The sequence below is a fragment of the Vicugna pacos genome, unplaced genomic scaffold (genome assembly GCF_048564905.1).
Source record: "Vicugna pacos unplaced genomic scaffold, VicPac4 scaffold_18, whole genome shotgun sequence".
Classification (NCBI taxonomy): domain Eukaryota; kingdom Metazoa; phylum Chordata; class Mammalia; order Artiodactyla; family Camelidae; genus Vicugna; species Vicugna pacos.
The window spans coordinates 3,063,113-3,088,036 of NW_027328739.1; the positions used below are offsets into that span (position 1 = coordinate 3,063,113).

General features: G+C 33.3%; 1 long non-coding RNA gene across 6 annotated transcripts in view; it reads right to left on the minus strand.

Annotated features, from left to right (window-relative positions):
* Positions 1–1,031: 1,031 nt before the first annotated feature.
* LOC140692861 (uncharacterized) overlaps positions 1,032–24,924 on the minus strand; it is a 35,035-nt gene continuing 11,142 nt past the window's right edge. Inside the window, exons 3-4 of one of the 6 annotated variants that reach the window (XR_012068470.1) lie at positions 1,628–1,766; positions 1,091–1,283 (exon numbers count right to left, since the gene is read on the minus strand). This is a non-coding gene — a long non-coding RNA (uncharacterized lncRNA). Of the gene's footprint in view, positions 1,303–1,627; positions 1,767–15,428; positions 15,688–18,586; positions 18,759–20,213; positions 20,479–24,924 lie in introns of those variants that run through there. The other 5 variants (XR_012068468.1, XR_012068472.1, XR_012068469.1 and 2 more) reach the window with 5 other exon arrangements.

Here is a 24,924-nt window from a genome sequence, read left to right on the forward strand (position 1 = left end):
CACCATAACGAAATAGTTTGAAAAGCATGAGAGATTTGTTGTTTCAGGAAAGTAGATTTTCCTTAAAGTCAACATGTATCTTTCATTCACTAAATATTAAATTGCATCCTGTGGCATGTGCTGTGCTTACAGTGCTGGTATCCAAGTTAGACAATGAAAGGGGCATAGACAGAAAACATCTGGAGGAGGTGGTTTCATGCTGAGACTGGGAAAGTCTAAGAAGGTAAAAGGAGGATACCTAAAGTCCATGGATGAGCTGGAACAAAAGTGGTAAGGTTGGAGCTTACATTGTTGACAAGCATTTGCCTGGATATATCTCCAGATACTGTGAAACATAAAGATATTCCAAGGAAGTCAGATACCAGATTTATTAAGGAATGACTAAACTAAGTTGAGTTTCTGGGCTTAGAGATGGATAGGCATTAAGTGCCAACCTGAGGACATAAGCTTGTCTTTAGCTGGAACGTAAAAGCAACATAAATTATTGACTTGTTAATATACTGTAGACTCTTTAGTTCAGGAAATGAAACCACCAATTGGAATGTTTTGAGAACAGCACAAAGAAGACCATAGATAAAATTGCTTCTTAAATTCTACCACATGCTTAATATGCCATCTGAGACTACATTATGTGAACTTTATGGTTCCAGGAGTGACACAATAGAGACCATGATCCCTGGGCTTGTCCTACATTTACCTTCTGTTCCAACCTATCCTAACTTAACACTATTAATACTTTCAAGGATGAACCAGAAACCATTTAGTACATTTGTCTCTCTCCATGTGTTAGTTTTTTTCCAAATTCTTCCATTTTCTCTTCTTCCTTACAAGAAATTATTTAAATTTACTTACATATTGTTCCATCAAATGATCAAATCAATGAAATATTTTTTTTCTTAAATGGTTACTTAGTCTCACATTTAAATTTTAACTCCATTTAAAACAAATAAGGAAAATACAGGTACAAATCTATGTTTATTGTTCAAATAAGAAATTTGCAGATATTTGTGGACATTTGACAACATCAATTTTAATCTTTGTTATCTTGCATAATCTGGTAGTCCTCTGGTAGATCAGTTTTAATTAGGATGACGTTGATAAACTGAAGATGGTTGATGAGTTGGCTTTGAAAGGGAGGTAGTTGATGTATCAGCTATCCCTGGCACTGGAAACCGTGGGTTGCTCCCTGGTTGAAGTTTAGAAAAACGACCTTCACTGGCAGATTTGTTGTGATATATATTTGGAAAAGTAGAAGGCTCCAACATCAGTCCATAACAATTGCTCTGTATGGGAGACAAGATGCTGTATTGAGAATTAGAAGTTGTAGTTGTAATGAAGTTCACAACAGTGTCATTTGCTTCATTGAAGCTGCTTTGAGAGTGCCCGTGGACAGTGGTAAACTGACTTAAAATAGCACGTTGATCCACTGCAATTTGCACTCGTGGTCTAACTGATATTGATGATGGAGGAGAAAAATCACCTCTGATCGGGGTATTTGTATCACCAATAATTTGGCTAGTAGGGGGCTTACTTATTAGATTCATATTTAAATTTGCAGGAGATAAAAATGGACTTTCTCCACTAGTGTCAGCCACAAAACCAGAATTAAGATTATCCACATTACCACCTGATTTAAAGTGCTTCTTTTTGAAATCTTCATCCAATGAAGATACCAGAGAGGCATTTTTAATCCCAACTCTTCTTTTTATTCTCACTAAAAGCTGGGGACAGACTCGTTTAAAATTTGGATAATGATAGAATTGCAGCTACAACCAAAGGAGAAAAATTTTAGTAATATTTTAAACCAAAATACAAGACTACAATAAGCCTAACTAATAAAACCTCAGATTTCACGTTTACTGTGCATAGAAAATATCATCAAAATATAAACAATGCTGATGATATTTTGAAGTTCCTTATTTGGAAAATACAAATTTAAATTTTATAGTCATCAAATTTAAAAAGTTAACATTTGCAGCAACGGTGAATTCCAATTTTTAAAGCAACTTTAATACCTTTATTTAGATTTCTGGTGTGATTCATAGTTGCAAGCAAAGTTTCTCATAATCTTGACTACTTAAGGCACTGTCCTCATTTTTTTGAAAAAATAAAGGATTTTAGTCTTAGTAGTTCTATACAATTTTCAAAATCTAGCTTTACATTTATATTACCATAGATTGATGTACAAAATAAACTTTTATATATAAGTTACCAAGTCGTAACTAATATTTCTGAATATCTTGCTTAAAACAGAGACTAATTTTTCTTCTGCCAGAATGTCAGCTAGACAAGCAGATCTTTGAAAATTCTGCCACTCTTTACTAAACCCATAAAGCTTAAGCTCTCTAACTAAACTTTTCATACTTCCAGTTTCAAATATAGTGAAAGGGGACTTTCTTTCCAAAACTTCCTTCTTAAAGACATCTTCATCAATCACTACAGAGGTTCCATTATCATCCCAACAGATGGATTTAAATTGGTCACTCCCAGTCATTTTCCAGAGTATTCTGGGAAATGTCAGAGAACGAAAATTATTATCTTCATCTGGTTCAGAGACACAATGTGTGTAACATGGTCTTTTTATCATGGATTCTTCAGAGAAAGTCTGGAAAATATTTTCCTCAATCATAGACCTCAAGTCCAAGTCCCCAGAGAATGTTTGATCACACAATAGAGATCTACCGGGGTTTCCTGAACCAGTTTGTTCATCTTTACGAGACACATCTTGAATTTCTGAAGAAACATGTGCCATCTCAAATAAATTTTTCCACAGCTACTTTTCTAATCAGCATGATTTTGAGCACTGCAGCTACAAATGCAGCTTTGGCAGTCTTGCACAGATAAACTGCTAGGCCATCACAATGGTTCTCAACCTGAGTAGCTGTCACATCACAAAGCGACTGATCTCCTACCAACCCAAGAGTAACATTCAGCCACTGTTTACTTCTCATTCATCCAGTTAAAATGAAACATATAGGATGCTTATGTTTATAGTGTTATCTGCAAACCTTATTCCCACAAAATCTTTTTAAATAATTTAATTTTGGGGTCTATGAAATAAAACCAATCTCCATCCTTTTGTACACAAATTTATACCAGATTGGTGAACAGAGTATAAATAATGCACAAAATATCTATAGTAATTTTAAAGTTTTGGAATTTAAAGTGAAATTTGTGTAAAAACTGTAAAGAAATGGTATAATGATTTCATCATCATTTGTAATTAAAGTGAAACTTAGTTTGATTTGGAAATGGAAGTAGTTATTTATCTGTGTACTTTACAATATGTATCTCTATATTCAAAACATGTGAAGAATAAATATGTTTATTTTTTATGTTTATAAATAAATGATAAATATTTATGAAATAAAATTAGATTAAAATAACCATTAAAATTTAAGAAATCCCAAAGGATGGCATTTTTGTTTTAAATTGTAATTCAGTGCTATAAGTAAAACAAATGTAATTTAATATACTACTTTAAAATTACAAGAGAGACAATCTTATTGTATATTTACAAATGTTTGTTTTTGCCATTCTTTCACTCAGAGGTTTCTCAGTGCATAGAACTAATAAATTTTCTTGTCATCTATATAATACATACCCTTGGGGCTTCTGTTATGTGTTCCAAAATGATGTTGATTAATACTCTTATGCACAATATCTTGGGTTCAATAAATGTGCCTCCATTAAGGGGGAAACAAACAATCAAAAAACAAAGAAATAACAGTGTATGTGGGTTGGGGTGGAAAAGACCAGGTAATGCATTTTAGGAAGCAACATATTTCTCAGTCCTGAAACATTTGTCATTGTAAGTATAATACGGCATTTTAAGGCAAGTGTCTTGTGCACTAATTGTAATAAGAGCTATGTTCTGTATCAGTAAACTGTAGTAAATCCAGTTCTACCAATACTTATATACTTATTTAGAAATAAATTCCGTTAAACATAAGCCAAATTCAAAATGGGAGATAAAATTTTTAAATAAATAAATGTACCCTCAAGCTACAATGTAAAATTTTCCTTCAGTATCTGTAAATTCCATTCTAAATAAATAATAGCAACCTGAATTTATTGCACATTATAAGTATTAGAAATTATAGTTAAGTTGGGTTTAGTCCTCATTCATAAATATTACTTAACATATGTAAATGAATATATGTGATACCGTCCATTAGAAAACAAAGAATTCAAAAATAACAATCTGAAAATATGTAGGAAAATTATTCACAGATTGGATATTACCTTTTTTTATAAAAATATTCTTAACAAATTTGCTCTAGATTGAATGTAACTAAACATAATAAAAGCCATATATGGGAAACCCATGACTAACATCAAGTTCAATATTAACATACAGTAATGTTTTCATCTGGCCCAGTAATAAGAAGAATTAGCTCATTTTCAGAAGTCCTAAATTACAGTACTAGATGTCCTAGCCAGAACAAGTAGTCAAGAAAAATTATAAAAGGCATCCAACTTGTAAAAATGCAGTAAAATTTTTACAGATGACATAATTATGCATAGATAGAAAACTCCATATACTCCTCCAGTGACTGTTAGAAATAATGAACAAACTTAGTAAACTTGCAGAATACAAAATCAATATACAAATATCCGTTGCATTTATGTATACTAAAAACACATTATCAGAAAGAGAAATTAGGGAAACAATTGTGTGTAAATTAATACCAAAAATATTAAAATACGAATAAATTTGATAAGTGAAATAAAAGATCTAAGCATAGATGTATAAATTACAGGTGCAAGAAATAAAAGCAAACAAAATAAATACAAAGATATTCTGTGCTCATGGATTGTATACATTGTGAGGAAATATTCTAATCTATCTTTTACATGTTCAATCTCCCAGCACTAATTATTGAGGAGAATGTCTTTTCTTCATTTTATACTCTTGCTTCCTTTATCATGGGTTAAAAGATCATAGGTGTGAGGGATTATATTTGGTTGCTCTATTCTCTTCAATTCATTGGTGTCTGTTTTTGAGCCAGTATCATGTTGTTTTAAATACTAAAGCTTTGTAGGACTATTTAACGTCAGAGAACTTTACACCATTATATTTAATACACTTTTTGAAGATTATTTTGGCAACTCATGATCTTTGTGGTTACATATAAATTTTGAAATTATTTGTTCTATTAAATGGAAAAATATCATGGGTATTTTGACATGAATCACACTAAATGTAGATTGCTTTGGGTAGTAGGGTTGTTGCAACCACATTGTTTCACATTATTAACACAAGAGATTTTTTTCATTTCTTTGGACCAGTTTTAATTTCATTCATCAATATTTTCTGTTTTTTAATGTATAGGTTTTCTCCTTATTTGTTAACTTATTTGTAGGTTTTCTTTACATATATATAATTAAATACATTGTATTTGTAAATACATTTCCTGCACAAATACAACAGGCAGAAGGCAGTGGCAAGTCATATTCAAAGTCCTGAATGAAAATAGCTGTAATCTAAGATACTTTATCAAGCAAGGCTACCTTTTAGTGTAGAAGGCGAGATAAATAGCTTCCACACAAGCAAATACTAAAAGAATTAAGCAAGAGAAAAAGAAATAATGAAAGATCTACTCTAAATAAAAAACAAGCAGGAAGCTATAGAAAAGAGAAAGGTATAATTAGAAAGGAAATAGCTACAATGACTTACAACAGAATAAATATGATGTTGTAAAACAGGACGTCAAAATTTTATGCGTCACTGACTGAAACATGAAAATACAGAGTGTTTTCTTCTTGTTTCTCTTCTCTGCAGGATGGGTTTGAGTTATATTCTTATCAGTTAAAATAAACAGAAATATCATAGGTCAATATAAATATAAAACAATGTAATAATAAGTCAAAAGCTTACAATGAATTCACAAAGCAAAAAAGAAACCAAGATTATAAAAGAATACTTATCAAGCCACAAAAAGAAAAAGAAATGAACAAAAAGGAAATACCAATCAACTGGAAAATGAAGTTAAAAATGGAAATAAACACTAGTCTATTAATAATTATCGCAAATGTTAATGGATTTAGTACTTCAATCAAAAGATATATATTGTCAGATGGGATAATATAACAAGACCCTACATTATGACAAATACAAGAGAACCACTTTTGCGAGAGGAACACACATCAAATTTATGTCAGAAGATGGAAAAATATATTCCATTCAAATGTACATATGAAGAATGCAGGACTAGCAGTACTGACTTCACACAATAGAGACTTTACAAGAAAGGCCATAGAGAAAGATAAACAAGGACATGATATAATGATTAAAGGAACAATGCAAAATGGGGGTATTATACTCATTAATGTATATGCACTCAATATAGTAGCCCCTAAATATATAAAGCAAATACAAATAGATAAAAAGACAGAAATCCCTGGGAACACAATCAGAGTTGGAGACTATAACTCCCCATTACATCACAGGACTGGTCTTTCACACAGAAAATTAATAAGGGAACAAAGATACTAAAAGACATTATAAAATAATTGGAGATGGTTGATATTTTTAAAACAGTAATTCTCCCCAAAACAGAATATGCACTCTTTTCTGTGCACATGGAACATCTTCTAGGAAAGATTATGAACTCAGGCTCTGAAAAAGCCTCAACAAATTTAAGAAGATAAAAAATATTTCAAGCATCTTTTCTGAGTATAATACCATGAAACAGAAAAACAGGGAGAAAAAATGACACCATCCAGGATAAAAAACATGGTACTAAAACAAGGGGGAGAGTTGATGAAGTAAAAGAAGAAATTACAAAATATCTTGAGAAATATGACAAAACACAGCACAAATTCTATGGAAAACTTAAAGCAGGCTTAAGAGGGAAGTTCATAGTGAAAAGGCCTTCGTCAAAGAAGAAGAACAATTTCAAATAAATAATCTAACATTCTATGTAAACTAATCAAGAAAAGAAGAGCAAACAAAACCAAAAGTCAACAGAATGATGTAAAAAATAAAGACCATGGAAGGAAGATTTGGAATAGAGATTAAAAAATAGAAAAAAATTAATCTAATTATTTTTTAAAATAGTAAACAAAATTGACAAATCTCTGTACAGGCTCACCAACAAGAAAAGAGAGAGAACACAAATAATATAAGAAATGAAAATGGAGAAAATACAAAGAGTACAACAAATTTGCAAAATATCATAAGGGATTACCATGAGCAACTGTATGTAAACAAACTGGGCAACCAGGAAGAAATGGAGAAGTTTTTGGAAACATTCAGCCCACCAATATTGCATCAAGAAGAAATTAACCATTTGAACAGACAGATCACCAGAAATCGAATAGAAATAGCAATAAAATAAAATTCTCTGCAAACAAAATCCAGACCCAATTACCTTCACTGGGGAATTTGATCAAACATACAAAGAAAAATCCATACCAGTCCTCCTCAAACTCTTCCAAAAGATTGATATGGAGAGAGTACTCCCAAACTGACACCATAGGCCAATATCAAACTGATACCAAAAGCAGAAAAAGACACTACCCCAAAAAGAAAACTATAGGCCAATATCATTGATAAACATAGATGTAAATGTCCTTAAGAAATTATTAATAAACAGAATCCAACAGCATGTAAAAAAAGATCATGCACCATTTACACTTTAGGTTCATCCCAGGAACACAAGGATGGTTTACCATTTGCAAATCAATCAAACACTTGTGATACACCATATCAACAAAAGAGAAGACAAAAATGATATGATCATCTCAGTAGATGCAGAAAAAGCATTTGATAAAATTTAACACCTATTTGTGATAAAAGTTCTTATCACAGTGGGCATAGAAGGACCATATCTCAACATAATGAAAGCTATTTATGACAAATATTTAGCCAGCAAATACTCAATGGTGAAAAACTGGAACCCTTTCCACAAAAACCTGAGACAATACAAGGATGCACATTCTCACAATTTCAATATAGTCTTGGAATTCCTAGCCACAACGATCAAGCAAGAAAAATAAATAAAATGATTCAGACTGTAAAAGAAGAGTTAAAACTGTCATGATATGCAGATATGACACTATATATAGAAAACTGTAAAAGCTTCACAAAAAATACTTAGGGTAAAAAAGGAATTGGGCAAGGTAGCCAGTGTAATGTACAAAAACCAATTAGATTTCATTACACTACCATTGAATCAACAGGAAAAAAAAAGTATAGAAACAACCCCTTTTATAACTGCACCCAAAACTATAAAATGCTTAAAAATAACTCTGACCAAGTAGGTGAATGACTTATACATGGAGAACAGGAAATCATTGTTTCAGGAAATCAAAAAGGATTTTAAGAATTGAAAAGATAACCAATGGTCTTGTAATGGAAGAAATAATATTGTTAAAATGGCCATACTGCCCAAGGCAATCCACAGACTTAATCTCAGTTTTTATCAAATTATTCAAAACATTTCTTTTTAGGACTGAAACAAATGATCATAAGAATTATATAGATACACTAAAGATCTATAATTTTCCAAACAATATTGAAGACAAAGAAAGAGGCTGGAGGAATAACCCTCCTGGTCTCCATACACTATTGCAGACCTACAATAATGAAAACGACATGATATTGGTACAGAAACAGACATATGGCCAATGCAACAGAATTGAGAGACTAGGAATAAATCTACAGGCCTATGTTCAATTAATCTTTGACAGAGTAGCCAAGAATATGACTGAGAAAAGACCATCTCTTCACCAACTGGTGTTGGGAAAACAGGATAGCAGCAAGCAGGGCAATGGAGTTAGAACACTCCTTCGCTCCATACACAAGAATAAACTCAAAATGGCTTGAAGACTTAAATGTAAGGCAAGACAGAGTAAATCTCCAAGAAGAAAACATAGGCAAAACACTCTGAGATAAATCTCAGCAATGATCTCCTAGTACAGTCTACCCAAGTAATGGATGTAAGAGCAAAATTATTAAAATTGGACCTAATTAAACTTATAAGCTTTTGCACAGCAAAGGGAACCATAAACAAAGCAAAATGACTAACTACAGGATTAAGGAAAATATTTAGAAATGATGCAACTGACAAAGGCTAAATTTCCAAAATATAGAGTTCATACAACCTAATAATAATACAAAAAAAAAGAAACCCAATCTGAAAATGCACAGAAGCCCTAAACAATACATTATCCATTAGAGACATACAAATGCCACATAGAAATATGAAAAAAAAATTGCTAACTCTCATTATCAGAGAAGGGCAATTCAAAACTATAATGAATTATCACCTCACATTAGTCACAATGGCCGTCAATAAAAAGTCCAAAAACAATAAATGCTGGGGAAGCTATGATGAAATGGAACCCTCTTACACTGTTGGTAGGAATGTAGTTTGTTGAAGTCATTGTGGAAACCAGGATGGGTATTCCTCAAAAGAATAAAAGTATATTTAACTTATCCAGCAATCCAACTCCTGGGTATATATAAAAGAGGACCCTAATTCAAAATGTCACCTGCACACAAATGTTCTTAGCAGTGCTATATACAAAAGCCATGACATGGAAGCACCCTAAATGTCCATCAACAGATGACAGTATACAGAATTTATGCCTTATTTACAAAATGGAATAATATTCTGCCATAAAAATTGATAAAACAATGACATTTGCAGCAAAATATATCTCCCAAAATGTGTCATTCTAATTGAAGTAAGCCAGAAAGAGAAAGAAAAATTATACATGGCATGACACATGGAGAAACCTAAAAAAAAAATTTGGATGAGAACACTATGATTTCATCTACAACTATGAAACACACTTGCAGATCTACATAATAATCTTATGGTAACTGCCGAAATGGTCAAGGATAGGATATATTTGGGAGCTGTAGATTTATAAATGTTATCCACTATATATAAAAATAAATATTTTCAAAATGTCTATTGTATGACACAGGGCAGTATGTTAAATATCGTGAAGTTAAATTTAATAGGCATGCAAACATATGCATGAAGTGGGTCACTGTGTTATGCACCACAGATTGACACGTTGTAAATGGAAGTAGTTCAATGATAAATAAATGAATATATAAGTAAATAAGAAAATAAATAAGTAAATAAATAGACAAATTAAATAAATAAATAAATAAATAAATAAATAATATTTAATAATGAATGTAATACAAAGACTCACGCTACTTAACTTTACACATCAAGAACCTAGGAGAAAACAGAAAGAATGAAGAAGAAAATTGAATGAATGAGAGTAAGGCAAATAACAAGAGAAATAATTGAAAAGATAACAAAAAATATACCTAAGTGTGATTCTTTTAAACATAAACTGGACAAAAGTTTAGGTTGGCTAAGAAAGTAAAGACAAATAAAATTTGAAATAGAAGAGAAGATATTAACACTGATGTTGTAGAGATGCATAGCATCATAAAAAATGACCACTAGATAACAATTTGAATGACCTAGAACAAAAGACAAATTCCCAGAAATATGTCTTCCAATACTGAATCAAGAAGTAATTAGAAAGTTAAATATAGCAAAACTGTGTATGAGCAAATCAGTAATCCAAACCTCTGAAACCAGAAAATATTTACAAAAAGTCTTTACCGGTATATTCTGTCATATATTTGAAGACAATTTTTCACCAATTCTTCCCCAAATCTTCCAAGAATTTGATGGGGTGAAAGTTTCCAAACTAGATTTATGATGCCAGCTATATTTGCATAAAATGCTAGAAAGGACATTATATGCAATATATATAATATAACCCTCATGAACATATAAGCCAAAATTCTCAAGAAAACACAAGCAAAATGGATTCAATAAAACTTTTAATGTATCATACACATACATGAGTAAAGGGATTTATCCCTGGGTTTAAGGAAACTTCAAAATATTCAAATCAATAAAGATGACATGCCACACTAATAGAATGAGAAATAAAACTCACATAATCATCTCAATAGGTGCAGAAAGAGTATTGTATATAATGCAACATCTTTTTAAGTTACTCCCAACAAATTAAATTAAACCTGTCAGAGGCACGATATAATATACACACAAACACTGTGTGGAGATAAGCGAAGCAGTTCTCTGTTTATTGATTCTTAGGAAAAGGGTTTATATACATCATGCACAATGCCTCACATATCATCTAAGTTATAACAATGTTAATAATCGTAAGCTATTTATGTCCCCATGCTCCTGCAGTAAGCATAGGATGTTAAATGATCAAGGATTGTTTTATAGTTCATCACAGAACTTCATTAAGTAGGCCATCTCTTATCCAGCCGGCTCTGCCTGTCTTACGTTGTCCTCCTATGAGTATCTTATCCAGCATAGGCTATCCAGCCAACCATACAGGATACATTGAATAGGCCATTTCTTTTCCAGCCTGGATATGTAACACTCCTCACAGCTTGTTTATTAGTTCAGCCCATGGGCTTATTCTCTAGAGCCTTCAGACAGGGGCCTACGAACCAAACATCCCTTGACAGAAAACTGGATGAAGAAAATTTGATGTTTATATGTTATGGAATCAATACTTTGCATTCCTATCAACAGTTTCCATGGTGTTCCCTTTTCTCCACAATCTCACCAATATCTATTTCTTTTCCTTTTGTTGAGAGCCTTCTGACAAGTGTGAGGTGTTGTCTCATTTTTGGTTTATGACTTTCCTAATAATTTATAACTCTGAACATATTTTCATGTGTCATTTAGCAAACTGTATGTTTTCTACAGAAAATTGATTCAGATCTATCTATTCAGTACCAATGGACTTTTTTAAATTGAATTGTTTGGTCTTTATTTTGTTGTGGTGTATGAGTTTGCCATATATTTTGGATATTAACACTTGATAGGAAAATATCACTTGCATATATTTTCTCCCATTGTCTTGGTTGACTGTTCATTTTATTGATCATTTCTTCTGCAGTGTAAATCTGTTTAGACTGATACAATCATCTTTTGTTAATTTTGCTTCTGCTTCCCCTGCCAGAGGAGACATATGAAAAATCAAATTAAGTCAAGTGTACTTCTTTTGTTTTACCCTAGGATTCGTTGTTTTCAGGTTTTATGTTTTATATGCCCAGGAGTGGGATTACTGTGTCATAAGATAGGTCTATTTTTATTATTAAAAGGAACTTCCGTACTGTTTCCAAAGTGGTTGCACTAATTTTCATTCCCACCAACAGCGTTGGAGAGTCCCTTATTCTCTACAACCTCCACAGTCTTTATTATTTGTAGACATTTTGATGACAACCCTTCTCACTAGTGTGAGGTAAAACATTATTTTATTTTTGTCTTGCCTTTGTATAATGATTAGCAATATGAGCATGTTTTTATGTTCCTGTTGGTCATCTGTGTGTCTTCTTTGGAGAATTGTCTTTTGCTCATTTTCTGGCTGGGTTGTTTGTAGATTTTTGAAATGGAGTTTTATAAACAATGTGTGTATTTTAGAAATTAGCCTCTTGTTGATTGCATTTTTTCCAAATGTTTTCTCCCATTTGGAATTTCATGTTTTCATTCTGTTTATTTTGCTGTGTGTAAGCTTTTAATTTTAATTCAGACTAATTTGATTATTTTGCTTTTATTGTTTTCAGCTTGGGAGAGTGAGATAAGAAAATCTCAGTACAATTTATCTATTGTTTTCCTTATGTTAGTTTCCAGGAGATTTATTGTGTCATGTGTTAGATTCAGATAATTAAATCATTTTGAGTTTATTTTTGTACTGTATGAGGGAGTGTTCAAATTTCATTGATTTACATGTAGCTGTCTAATTGCCTCAACATCACTTGCTGAAGACTGTCTTTTAGGCATTGTATATTTTTGTTTCCTTTGTCATTGTTTAGTTGACCATGGGTGTGATGTTTTATTTCTACCTCTGTGTTCCGTTCCAGTGATATAGATGTTTGTTTTCCAGTATTGTGCTGTTTTGATTACTGTATTTTTGTAATATTGTCTGAGATCTGGGAGGGTTATGGGTTATGCTTCCAACTTTGTTCTTTTCTCACATTGTTCCTTTTGCAGTTCTGGTTCTCTTGCAGTTCCTTACAAATCTTAGGACTGTTTTTATTTCTATGGAAAATATCATGTATTTCGATCTGAATCACTTTATATCTGTAGACATTTTTGTAGTATGTATATTATAGCAATATTATTTCCTCTAAGCTAGGACCTTGAGATTTCTTTCCATTTCTTGCATCATCTTCAATTTTCTTTATCAGTGTTCTAATGATTTTTTATCTTGATTTTTAATAGGTTTTTCATTTTTCATCTGATTTCATATGGTTTTTTAAATTATGGAATATTTCATTGTTAAAGAAATGTGACAGTATTTTATATTAATCATGAATCATGCAACATTGGTAAATGTCTTTATTAGTTTTAGTTGTTCTGATGTGGAGAATCTTTAGAGTTCTCTATATAGATTATTATGTCATCTAAAATAATGACTGTTGTACTACATTCAATCCAATTTGAATACATTTTTTTCTATTCCAATTGTTGTTGCTAGGGCATCCCATACTGTGTTTAATAGAAATCTTGAGAGTGGGCATCCTTGTCTTATTTCTTATTTTGGCTTTCAGTTTTTCACTTTTACATATTATATTTTCTGTGGGTCTGTAATTAATGACTTTAGTTATGTTGAGATTTATTTCCTGAATCCTACTTTTGTAAGAGGTTTCTGTTGTTGTTGTTGCTGTTGTTGTTGTTGTTGTTGCTGTTGTTGTTGTTGCTGTTGTTGTTGTTTTAATGAATAAATGTTGAATTTTTTGAAATGCTTTTTATGGATTTATTGGGGTGACCACATCATTTTCACTTTTTCTTTTGTTAATTTGGTGTATCAAACTGATTTGTGTATGTTGAACCTCTCTTGTGACCCTGCAATAAATCCAAGTTGATCATAGTGCATGATTCATTTTAGCTATTGTTGCATGCAGTTTGCTAATGATATTTGGTAGAACTTTTGCAACTAAATCAATCAAATATATTGGCTTGAAATTCTCTTTGCCTGTACTTTGTTGGCTTTGCTATCACATTGATGAAGTCTTCATTGAATTAATTTGGGAGTTTCCCACATCTTCACTATGTTTGAATAGTTTGAACAGTATAAGTCCTGTTTTGTATGTTTGTACAGTACTCCACGACAGCTGTTTATATCTGCATTAATGTTTAACGATTTTTTTAAATGAAGATTCTAACTTTCTTCTAGTAATTAGTTTGTTCAAATTATTTGTTTCTCCTTATCTCTGTCTCTTTCTAGACATTTGCCTATTTCTTCTAAGTTGTCCAGGTTATTGGCATGTATGTGTTGACAAAATGATCCTTTTTTTGTATATCTGAGGTAACAATTATTATTTCTCTTTTTATTTCTTATTTTATTTCTTTGGAGCATCTCTCTTTTCTTCTTGGTGCACCTGGCTAGAGGTTTTTTGATTTTGCTTACCTTAAAAAGAAAACATAAAACAAAATCTGGTGTTTTACTACTCTTTTGCATAGTGTTTTTGCTCTCTAATTTATATTTACACCTGTAATATTTAGGATCATGTTTTCTTCTATTTTTAACTTTTTTTATTCGTTTATATTCATTTTACAAAGTTGACTCAAATTCCAGCGAAGAGCACAATCTTTCAGTTACAATGAACATAACACATTTGTTTTCCCATTTTTTCCTCAGTGAGCTGCCGTAAGATGTTTTATATATTTCCCTGTGCTATATAGTACAATCCTGTTTATCAATTCTACAATTTTGAATTCCCAGTCTATCTCTCCCTGCCCCGTGCCCCCTTGGCAACCAAAACATTGTATTCTATATTTATGAATCTATTTCTGTTTTGAATTTCTGTTTTTTTTTTGTTTTTTGTTTTGTTTTGTTTTTAGTTTCCACTGATGAGCCATCTCATATGGTATTTCTCTTTCTATATATGGGTTACTTCACTTAGACTGATTTTCTCCAGGAGCATCCATGTTGCTGATAATGGCATTATGCTGTCAGTTTATAAGCCTGAATAGCATTCCATTGTATAAATATACCACCTCGTCTTTATTCAATAAACTGTTGATGGACATTTTGGACTTTTCCACATCTTGGCTATTGTAAATAATGCTGGCTATGAACATTGGGGTGCAGGTGTCATCCTACAATAGGGTTTTTTCTGGATTTATGCCCAGGAGCGGGATTCCTGTGTCATATGATAAGTCTATTCCTTGGCTTTTGAAGAATCTCCATCCTGTTTTCCACAGTGGCTTCACCATACTGCATTGCCACCAGCAGTGAAGGACTGTTCCCTTTTATCCACAGCTCCCCCAGCATTTGTCATTTGTGGATTTTTGAATGATGGCCATTCTGAGTAGTGTGAGGTGATACCTCACTGTAGTTTTGATTTGCATTTCTCTGATAATCAGAGATATTGAGCATTTTCTGATGTGTCTTTTGGTCATTTGTATGTCTTCCTTGGAGAATCGCTTGTTTAGGTTTTCTGCCCATTTTTGTATTATGTTGTTTATTTTTTCTTATTCAGTTGGATGAACTGCTTATATACTTTGGAGATCAAGCCTTTATAGGTTTCATATGCAAATTATTTTCCCATTCCGTAGGTGGTCTTTTTGTTTCACTTCCGATTTCTAACTGTGCCGAAACTTGTAAGTTTCATTACGTCTCACATGTTTATTCTTGTTTTTATTTCACCTGCAAGAAAATTTTGGAGACGTAAGTTAGATAACGTTTTGCCTATATTTTCCTCTAGGAGGTTTCTTGTATCTTGTCTTATGTTTAAGTCTTTGACCCATTCTGAATTTATTTTTGTGTATGGTGTTCTAGCTTCATTGGGAGTGTTCTAGCTTCATTGATATTCCTGCTGCTGTCCAGTTTTCCCAACACCATTTCCTGAAGGGACTGTCTCAATTCCATTGTATTTTCTTGCCTCCTTTGTCAAAGATTAATTGACTAAAAGTTTGTGGGTTCATTTCTAGGCTCTCTATAATGTTCCACTGGCCTATATGTCTGTTTTCCTACCAATACAGTGCTGTCATTTTTACTGTAGCTCTTTAGCATTATCTGAATCGTTAGCGTAAAGAAATGCCACTGATTTTTGAACCTTAATCTTGTAAACTGCTACCTTGCTGAATTCTCCGTTCAGCTGTAGTAGTTTTTGGTTGGATCTTGCAGGGTTTTCTCTATATAGTAACATATTATTTGCATATAGTGAGAATTTTACCTCTTCCTTTCCAATTTGCATCCCTTTTACTTCTCTCTCTTGTTTGACTGCTGTGGCTAGGAATTCCATGATTATATTGAGTTGGAGTGGTGATAGTGTACATCCTTGTCTTGTCTCAGATTTTGGTGGGAAGGTTTAATTTTCTCACCATTCAGTACTATGCTGGCTGTAGGTTTATCTTTAGCTTTCATGATGCTGAGATATGTTGGTGAGATTTTTTATCAAACTTGAGTGTTGAATTTTATCAAATAATTTTCCTGCATCTATTGAGAAGATCATGTGGTTTTGTTCCTTTCTCTTGTTGATGTGCTGTATTACACTGATTGATTTGTATATGTTGAACCACCCCTGTGTCCCTGGCATAATCCCCAATTGGTCATGATGTATAACCTTTCATCTGTGTTGTTGGATTCTATTTGCTACAATTTTTGTGAGGAGTTTTGCATCTGTGTTCATCAGTGATATTGATCTAGAATCCTCTTTTTTGGTAGTGTCTTTGCCTGGTTGTGGTATCAGGGTGATTGTGGCTTCATAGAATGACTTTGGGAGTATTCCTTACTTTTCAATCTTCTGGAAGAGTTTGAGAAGGACTGGTATGAGTTCTTCTTTGTATGTTTGGTAGAATTCTGCAGTGAATCCGTCCTGTCCTGGAGTTTTATTTGTAGGGAGCTTTCATATTGCTATTTTGATTTCATTTCTAGTGCTCTCCTTGTTCAAGGGGTCAGTTTCTTCTTGATTCAGTGTTGGTGGACAGTATGTTTCCAGAAACTTTTCCATCTCGTCTAGGTTATCCATATACTTTTAATAATACTTTCGTATGATATTCTGTATTTTTTATTTGTTGTTATTTCTCTATTCTCCTTCCTTATTTTGCTAATTTGTGGTCTCTCTCTTTCCTTCTTTTCGAGTTTGGACAGAGATTTGTTGAATTTACTTACTTTTTCGAAAAACCAGCTTTTGGATTTGTCGATATTTTTCTATGGTGTTTTTAATCTCTATTTTATTTATTTCCTCCCCAATATTTATGATTTCCTTCTTTCTGCTGCCTTTTGTTGTTTTTTGTTCTTCTTTTTCCAGTGCATTCTGCTGGTGGTTTAAATTTTTTTTGAAATTGTTCTTCTTTTTGTGGAAGGCCTGTATTGCTGTAAACACCCCTCTGAGCACTGCTTTTGATGTGACCCATAAATTATGTGTGGTATTGTTTCATTTTCTTCTGTCTCAAAGTATTTTTCATTTCAGCTATGATTTCTTCATTGACCCATTGGTTTTTTATTAACATATTTTTTAATCTCCGTGTTTTCCTTTTGTTCCCCTTTGTTTCTCTGTTGTTGATTTCTAGCTTCATGGGTTTGTGGTCTGTAAAGATGCTTGAGATAATTTCTATCTTCTTAAAATTGCTGAGGTTTCTTTTGTGCCCAAGTATATCATGAATCCTGGAAAATGCCCCATGTGCACTTGAAAAGGCTGTATATTCTATTTTTTGTGGTTGCAATGCTCTGAAAATATCCACCAAGTGTAATATTTCTACTGTATTATTTACCTTCTCTGATGCCTCATTCATTTTCTGTCTCAGTGATCTTTCCAGTGATGTTAATGCAGTGTTGAATTCTCCAACTATGATTAGATTCCCATCACTATCCCCCTTTATATCTGTAAGTAATAATTTTATGTACTTAGGTGCTCCTTTTTTTCATGCATATGTATTAACGAGTGGGCTATTCTCATTTTTTAATCACTCCTTCAATCATTATAAAATGTCCTTTTTTATCTTTCTTCATGGCCTTTGTTTTAAAGAATATTTTGTCTGAAATCAGTACTGTAACACCTGCTTTTTTGGATTTCCTATTTGAATGTAATTCCCTGTTCCATCCTTTCACTCTCAATGTATATGTGTCCTTCTATCTGAAGTGGTTCTCTTGTATGCAGCATATTGAAGGTTCGTGCTTCATTATACAGCATGCCACTCTTTGACTTTCTACTGGAGCATTTATTCCATTAACATTTACAGTAATCAATGATAGGTTTCTGTTTATTGCCATTTTTACCTTATCTTTGCTGTTGATTTGTTATTTCCTCTTTGTTCATATCACCTTCCTTTTATGGTTTGGTCATTTTCCTTTGTATTTTCATGAATTTTATTTTGTTTTAGTGACTCCCTGATATGTTTTACTCTTGTTGTCACCCTTCATTATAAGTCTTTTAGACCATTATTATAACTGCTTTTATTAAACTGATAGTAACATGATCTCAATCCCATTTAACCAAAGACAAAAGAATTTTTAAAGACTAAAAAAAAAAAATGTTCTATTTTCCTGCTTCCCTCTCCGACTCTCAATGATTTGGATATCTTATTTTAAAATTTTGTGCATATTTTATTTGTAATTCATGAGTTATCACGTTTCCAGCTGTGAATTTCACATTTCTGAAGCATCCTGCTTCTTTTCTATTTAGAGTAGACTTTTCAATATTTCTTCTAGCATGGGTCTAGTGTTGCTAAACTCTTGAAGCATTTTCTTGTCTGTGAAATTCTTTATGTCTCCTTCTACCAAAAAGGATAGACTTGCTTATTAAAGTATCTTAGGGTATATCTTTTTTCACTCAGGCCTTTGAATATATCTTTCCACTCCCTTCAGGCCTGTAGTACTTGTGTAGTGAAATTAGCTGGGAGAGTTATGGGGATTCCCTTGTTTCTCACTCTTTGCTATTTTCCTGCTGCCTTTAGGATCATTTCTTTATCCTTGGCTCTGGCCATCTTAATTATATGTCTTGGTGTGGGTATATTTGTGTTCTTCCTGTTTTGGACACTCTGAGCTTACTGTACCTGAGTATCTGATTCCTTCTTTATGTTTGGGAAGTTCTCAGTCATGAATTCTTCAAACGGCTTTGCAATCACCTTTGATCTTTCCTCCCCTTCTTGGACTTCTATCATACCAAGATTGGCATGCTTTATAATATCCCATAGATCTCATGCATTTTTCATTTGTTTCTCATTGTTTCTCTTGTAGCTATTCTGATTGTGTGCTTTCTATTGTCCTGTCTTCTAAGTCACTAATTCTTTCCTCTGCATTGTCTAGTCAGCTTTGTGATGCTTTTATATCATTCCTCATCTCAGTCAATGGGTTTACTAATTCTACTCGGCTCTTCTTTATACCTTTCATTTCATTTTAAACATATTTTATATCTCTAAACACTATCTTTAATTTCCTTCAATAATAAGATCAGTATTTTTTTGAAATTTTGATCTTGTAGGATATTGATGTCTATTTCACTGATCATTAATTCAGGGGATATCTCTTGTTCTTTTAATTGTGAATGGTTTCTCAACTTCTTCATCTTGCACCTACCTCTCTGGCACTGTGATTTATGGAGTATCAGTTATCTACTGCGGTCCTAAAAGAGTTTATCTACCTAATACCTATGTAGTAATACAAGTTAGAAAATGGAAAAAAGAGAGAGAGAGATGAAGAATTTTAAAGAAGGGAGAACAAAAGCTTTGAAGACATTGTATAATGAATAATAGAAAAGCAAGTTGAAGCAGAAATCTGATAAATAATAATAATAAAAATATTTTTAAAAATTTCAAAGGGATTTAAATGGGGGTATATATAATTGCATAAGAAGTAAAAATTAGGAGGGTAATGGAAAATGGAATAGGTAAAACAGATTAAAACATGCGGGTGGTCAGTGTCCTCCTGGAGACTGTGAAATTTTTCTGTATTCATCCTGTTTTGGAATCTCAGCCTGCTGTTCCCTGAGACCCTCCATTGGAGCCCTCATCTGTGGTGCTCCCAGGGCATGTCGGCAAGCAGATAGCTCCTAAACCCAACACTGGGTCAGGTTCAGCTCTCTTTACTATGGGCTGGCTTATCACTGCCCTGCCTGATGCTGCAGTCAGATGTTGCAGACTGACAAGGCAGGATTGGGCATTACAACCTTTCCCAACACCATGGTCAGGGGCTGCATTCCAGCCCAAAATGTAGGGGGCCACATGAACCCTCAGGGTGCCGGTCACTCTGCTGCACTGTGACACTGTACTTTCTGCCTCGGGTTTGCACAACAGAAGTGGGCTCAGGGTAGACTGAGTATCTGCCCTGTCCCTGTTCTGGGCCAAAATCCAGCTCCTTGTTTGTCTTGGTGGACAAGATCTCTGAGAAACCAGGACAGTAGTATCCTATCTGCTTCAGGCTGTAGGCAAGTCTCCATCTGGCTCTTGAGGCATCTAGGTTCTTAGGTGTAGATGCAGGTTTTGCCCCCACTGTCACCTGGGTGCAAAACACCAGAGGTTATGGTGGCTGTGTCTTAGCCCCAACTCTCTTCACCTAGAACTTTTTGCAGATTTCCAGAGATGGGGATAGTACCCTTCCCCCCAACAGGGCACATCTGCCCTGTCGTTTTATGGAAGGCCCAGGTTGTTCTGCCCTTTGCACCCACAGCAATGGCACAAAGCCTTTTCCATTCCACTGGGATGCCTCAGTGCAGCCATCCCCATCTTCCTCCCAGCTCGGGCAGCAAGGCCCTGCCCCCTGCATCTGGGGTGCATTTTTGGCTGTGTTTCAGAGTGATCCTCTGTGCCTGTTAACTTAGAATTGTCAGTCAAATTATACTTTGTAAAGGTCAAACCTTGGAGGCTCCCCTTCCGTCCTGCCAAACTCTAAGTTGTAGAGGGGAGATACAGTGAATGAGCACCAGTCCTTCTTTGCTGCTCCCTCCCCATGGGATCTGTCCCACTATGTTTTGCCTTTTCTTCTTTCTTTCTTCATTTCTCCTACCAGATTTTTCGCACCTTTATCTATTGAAGAGGACAATGTTCTGGCAGAGTTTTGCAGGTCCTCTGGTTAGCTGAGTGGGTCTGTGGATGTGAGTCTTGGTGCATTTGTGTGAAAGGGTGAGCTACGGGCATCCTTCTGCTCTAACATCTTTGCCTCCCCCCCAAAAAAGTCTCACTTTATGGTGGAAGATAAACATAGTCTGGAAATAAATGGAAATGATATTCCCTGGAAATGACAAGAAAGTGCAGATTGCAATGCTCAACTCATAGGAAATACATTTTAAAATAAGGGCCAAAATGAAAGAAACATGAGATTATATAAAGAAAAAGAGATCAATAAAAAAATAGGGTATTACACTCATTAAATTATATATGGACCCAACACCATAGATCCTATGTATAAAAAGAAATTTTAGTTGACAACAAAGAATTAATTCATTATAAAACAATAATAGCAGATGAGTTTAAGACCTTATTATAATGATGGCCAGATCATCCAGAAAGAATATCTGTAAGAAAACAGAGGTCTTAATAGCATATTAGATCATTTGAACCTAACTGAAATGTTAGACACTGCATCAGAAAAGCAGAACACATAAACTTTTCAAGTGTGCACAGGATGTTGTCTAAGGAATTAACCACACATTATGTCATGAAATGAGCCTCAGGAACTTTAAGCAAATATAGATTACAGCAAGTATTTTTACATACACAAAAGTATGAAACTATGAATCAACTGTAGAAAGAAGAATAGGAAAAGCACAAACATGAGGTCAAACCACATCCTTTAAAAAAATAAAATAAAACATGTTCAATGATGAAATCAAAGAGGTAATAAAATCATACCTGGAGACAAATTACAATGACAACACAGCTTCATAAAATGTATGGGTTGCAGCAAAGACAAATCTAAGAGGGAAGTTGAGAAGAAGCCAGGGCTTCTACAAGGAACAAGAAAAACCACATAGAAAGGACAAAGCATACCACCAAAAATAACAAGAAATAAAAGAAACAAAACCCAAAGGCAATAGAAAGAGAAATCTTTAATGATTAAGTTGAAAATAAATAAAGTAAAAGTTGAAAAATAAATTACAATTCATATCATCAACATCTTTAATTTTTCTTAAAAATTTAACAAACATGTAAGCATTTAGCCAGGCTTATCAAGAAATACAGAGACTGGACCAAAACAAAATAAGAAATGAAAGAGTAGAAATAACATCTGATATTTCAGAAATACAAAAAAAAAAAGGTTATGAAAGCACTATGAGCTTTTACATGACAACAAACTGGACTACCTAAAAGAAATGCACAATTTTCTAGAAATGTACAGCCTGCCAACAGTGAAGTAAGGGAAAACTGAGAACTTGAAAAGAGCAATCAGTATAAGTTAAATAAAATCTGTAATTTTAAAAACACCCCTTGAACAAAATGCCTGGATGCATTCCCTAAAACCACTTTCCCCCCAACTATTTTAAAAAATGAAGATAGAAGGAAAATTCCCAAAGTTATTCTATGAGGCCACCATTACACTGATAACAAAACCAGTCAAAGAAAATACCAAAAAAAAAATGAAAATGAAAATCCAATATCCTAGATGAATATATATTCAAAAATCCTCAAAAAACATCAACAAATTAATCCAGCAATACATAGAAAAGATTATACATTATGATCAGTTGGATTCCTTCCAGAGACACAAGGATGGTTCAACATACACAATTCAATCAGTATGACAATTATCTAATAAAGGAAGGACAATATTCACAAGACCATGTCAATACACAAAGAAAAAGCACATGAAAATTCAACATACATTAACCTTCAGAACTCTCATGAAAGTGAGTAAAATGGGAACATCTCTCAACATACTAAAGGCCATTTATAACAATTTATAATACTCAGGGGAAAGGCTGAAAGCCTTCTGGGTAAATTCGGGAACAAGACAAGGGCTCCTACTGTCACCACTTGTGTTCCACACTAATACAAGAAAGGAAGAGGAAAAGAAAAAAAGTAAAAGAAACGCAAAATGGAAAAAGAGGCCAAATTTTCACCAGTACTGATGGCATAAAAATCTACATAGAGTGTCCTAAGGGCTCCACACTGACTATTATGAACAATAAATAATTTCATTAAGGGAGCAGGGTACAAGATTAACGTAAAAAAGTCTCTTGCATTTCTACACATTAATGAAGAGATACCATAAAATGGACATTGAAAGCAATAATGTTTAAAACCCCATTCCCCAGAATATTTTGGATTAAATGTAGCAACATATGTGAAATATCTACACACTGAAAATTACACAACATTGACAAAGAAATTAAAAATGTTTCAAAGAAATGGAAAGATGTCTTGTGCTCTTGAATTGAAATGTTTCAAAGAAATGGAAAGATGTCTTGTGCTCTTGGATTGAAAGATGTCTTGTTAACATGGCCGTACTACACAAAGAAACCTACAGATCAAGTGCAATTCTTGTTACGAAGCTGTAGTATTTTCTACAGGACCAGAAATTAAATAACTCTAAGTTTTACATGAAACCATTAAAAATTGCCAAAATGATCTTGAGGAAAACAACATATCTGGAGGTATAACCCTGTCGGACACCTTACTATACTACAAACCTACAGTAATAAAAACAGTATGGCATTGGGAAAGAGATATAATCAATTAGAAACAGATAGAGAGCCTAGAAATAATTCCACACACCTATGAGCAATGAATCTATGATAAAAGAGGCAAGAGTACACAATGGAGAAAAGACAGTCTCATCAATGGATGGTGTTGGGATAGCTGGACATCTACATGTAAAACAGTGAAATGAGAGCATTCCCTGACATCATATACAAAAATAAACTCCAAGTATATTAAGGACCTAAATATAAGACCTGATAATATAAAACGTCTAGAAGGGAATGTAGGTGAAACCCTATTGGATATATATCATAGGAATATTTTCTTATATCAATCTCCTAAGGCAAAAGAAATAAAAGCAAAAATAAGCAAGTGGGACCTAAACAAACTTGAAAATTTCTGCACAGCTAAGGACAATATCAATGAAATGAAAACACTGCCTGTGTAATAGGAGAACATATTTGCAAACAATGCAAGTGACCAGGGGTTAATAGATGTATGTTAATAGATGTAAGATGTATTTAGATTACACAACACAAGGTGAAAAACAAAAACCCAATCAATAACAAGAGCAGAGTACCTGAGTTAATATTTTTCCAAAGAAAACTTACAGATGAGTAACAGGCAAGTGATAAAATTGCTCAACATAACTAATTATTAGGTAATTGCAAATCAAAACTGAAATGAGTTATCACTTCACATAGGTCAAATGGCTATTATCAAAAAGTCTACAAATAGTAAGTGTTGGAGATGATGTTGTGGTAACAAATCTCTTGTATACTCTTGGCAGGAATGTAAATTGCTACAACTTCTATGGAAAACAGTATTCAGATTTCTTTAAAACCTAAAAAGTTAACTACCATATGACCCAGTAATGCCTCTCATAGAAAAAATCTGGGGAAACACCCTAAATTGAGAGGAACCAATGTTCCCAATAGCAGTTTTTATAATATACAAGACAGGGAAGCAATCCAAGAGTCCACAGTAGACTATGGACTTAAGAAGATAGGATGTTTCTATAAATATGCCATAGAATATTACTCAGTGATGAAAAAGTATAACACTATGTTATTTCAGCATCATGAATGAACCTAGTAAATATTGTGCTTAGTGAAGTAACTTAGAAAAAGACAAAAGAATATAACATAATTTATATGTGGAATATAAAGGATAACAATTATCAGTTTACATCAATCTATAGTTATCTTTTGATAGATGACAGATAAATAGATGGACAGATACATACATACATGGTAGATAGATAGATAGATAGATAGATAGATAGATAGATAGATAGATAGATAGA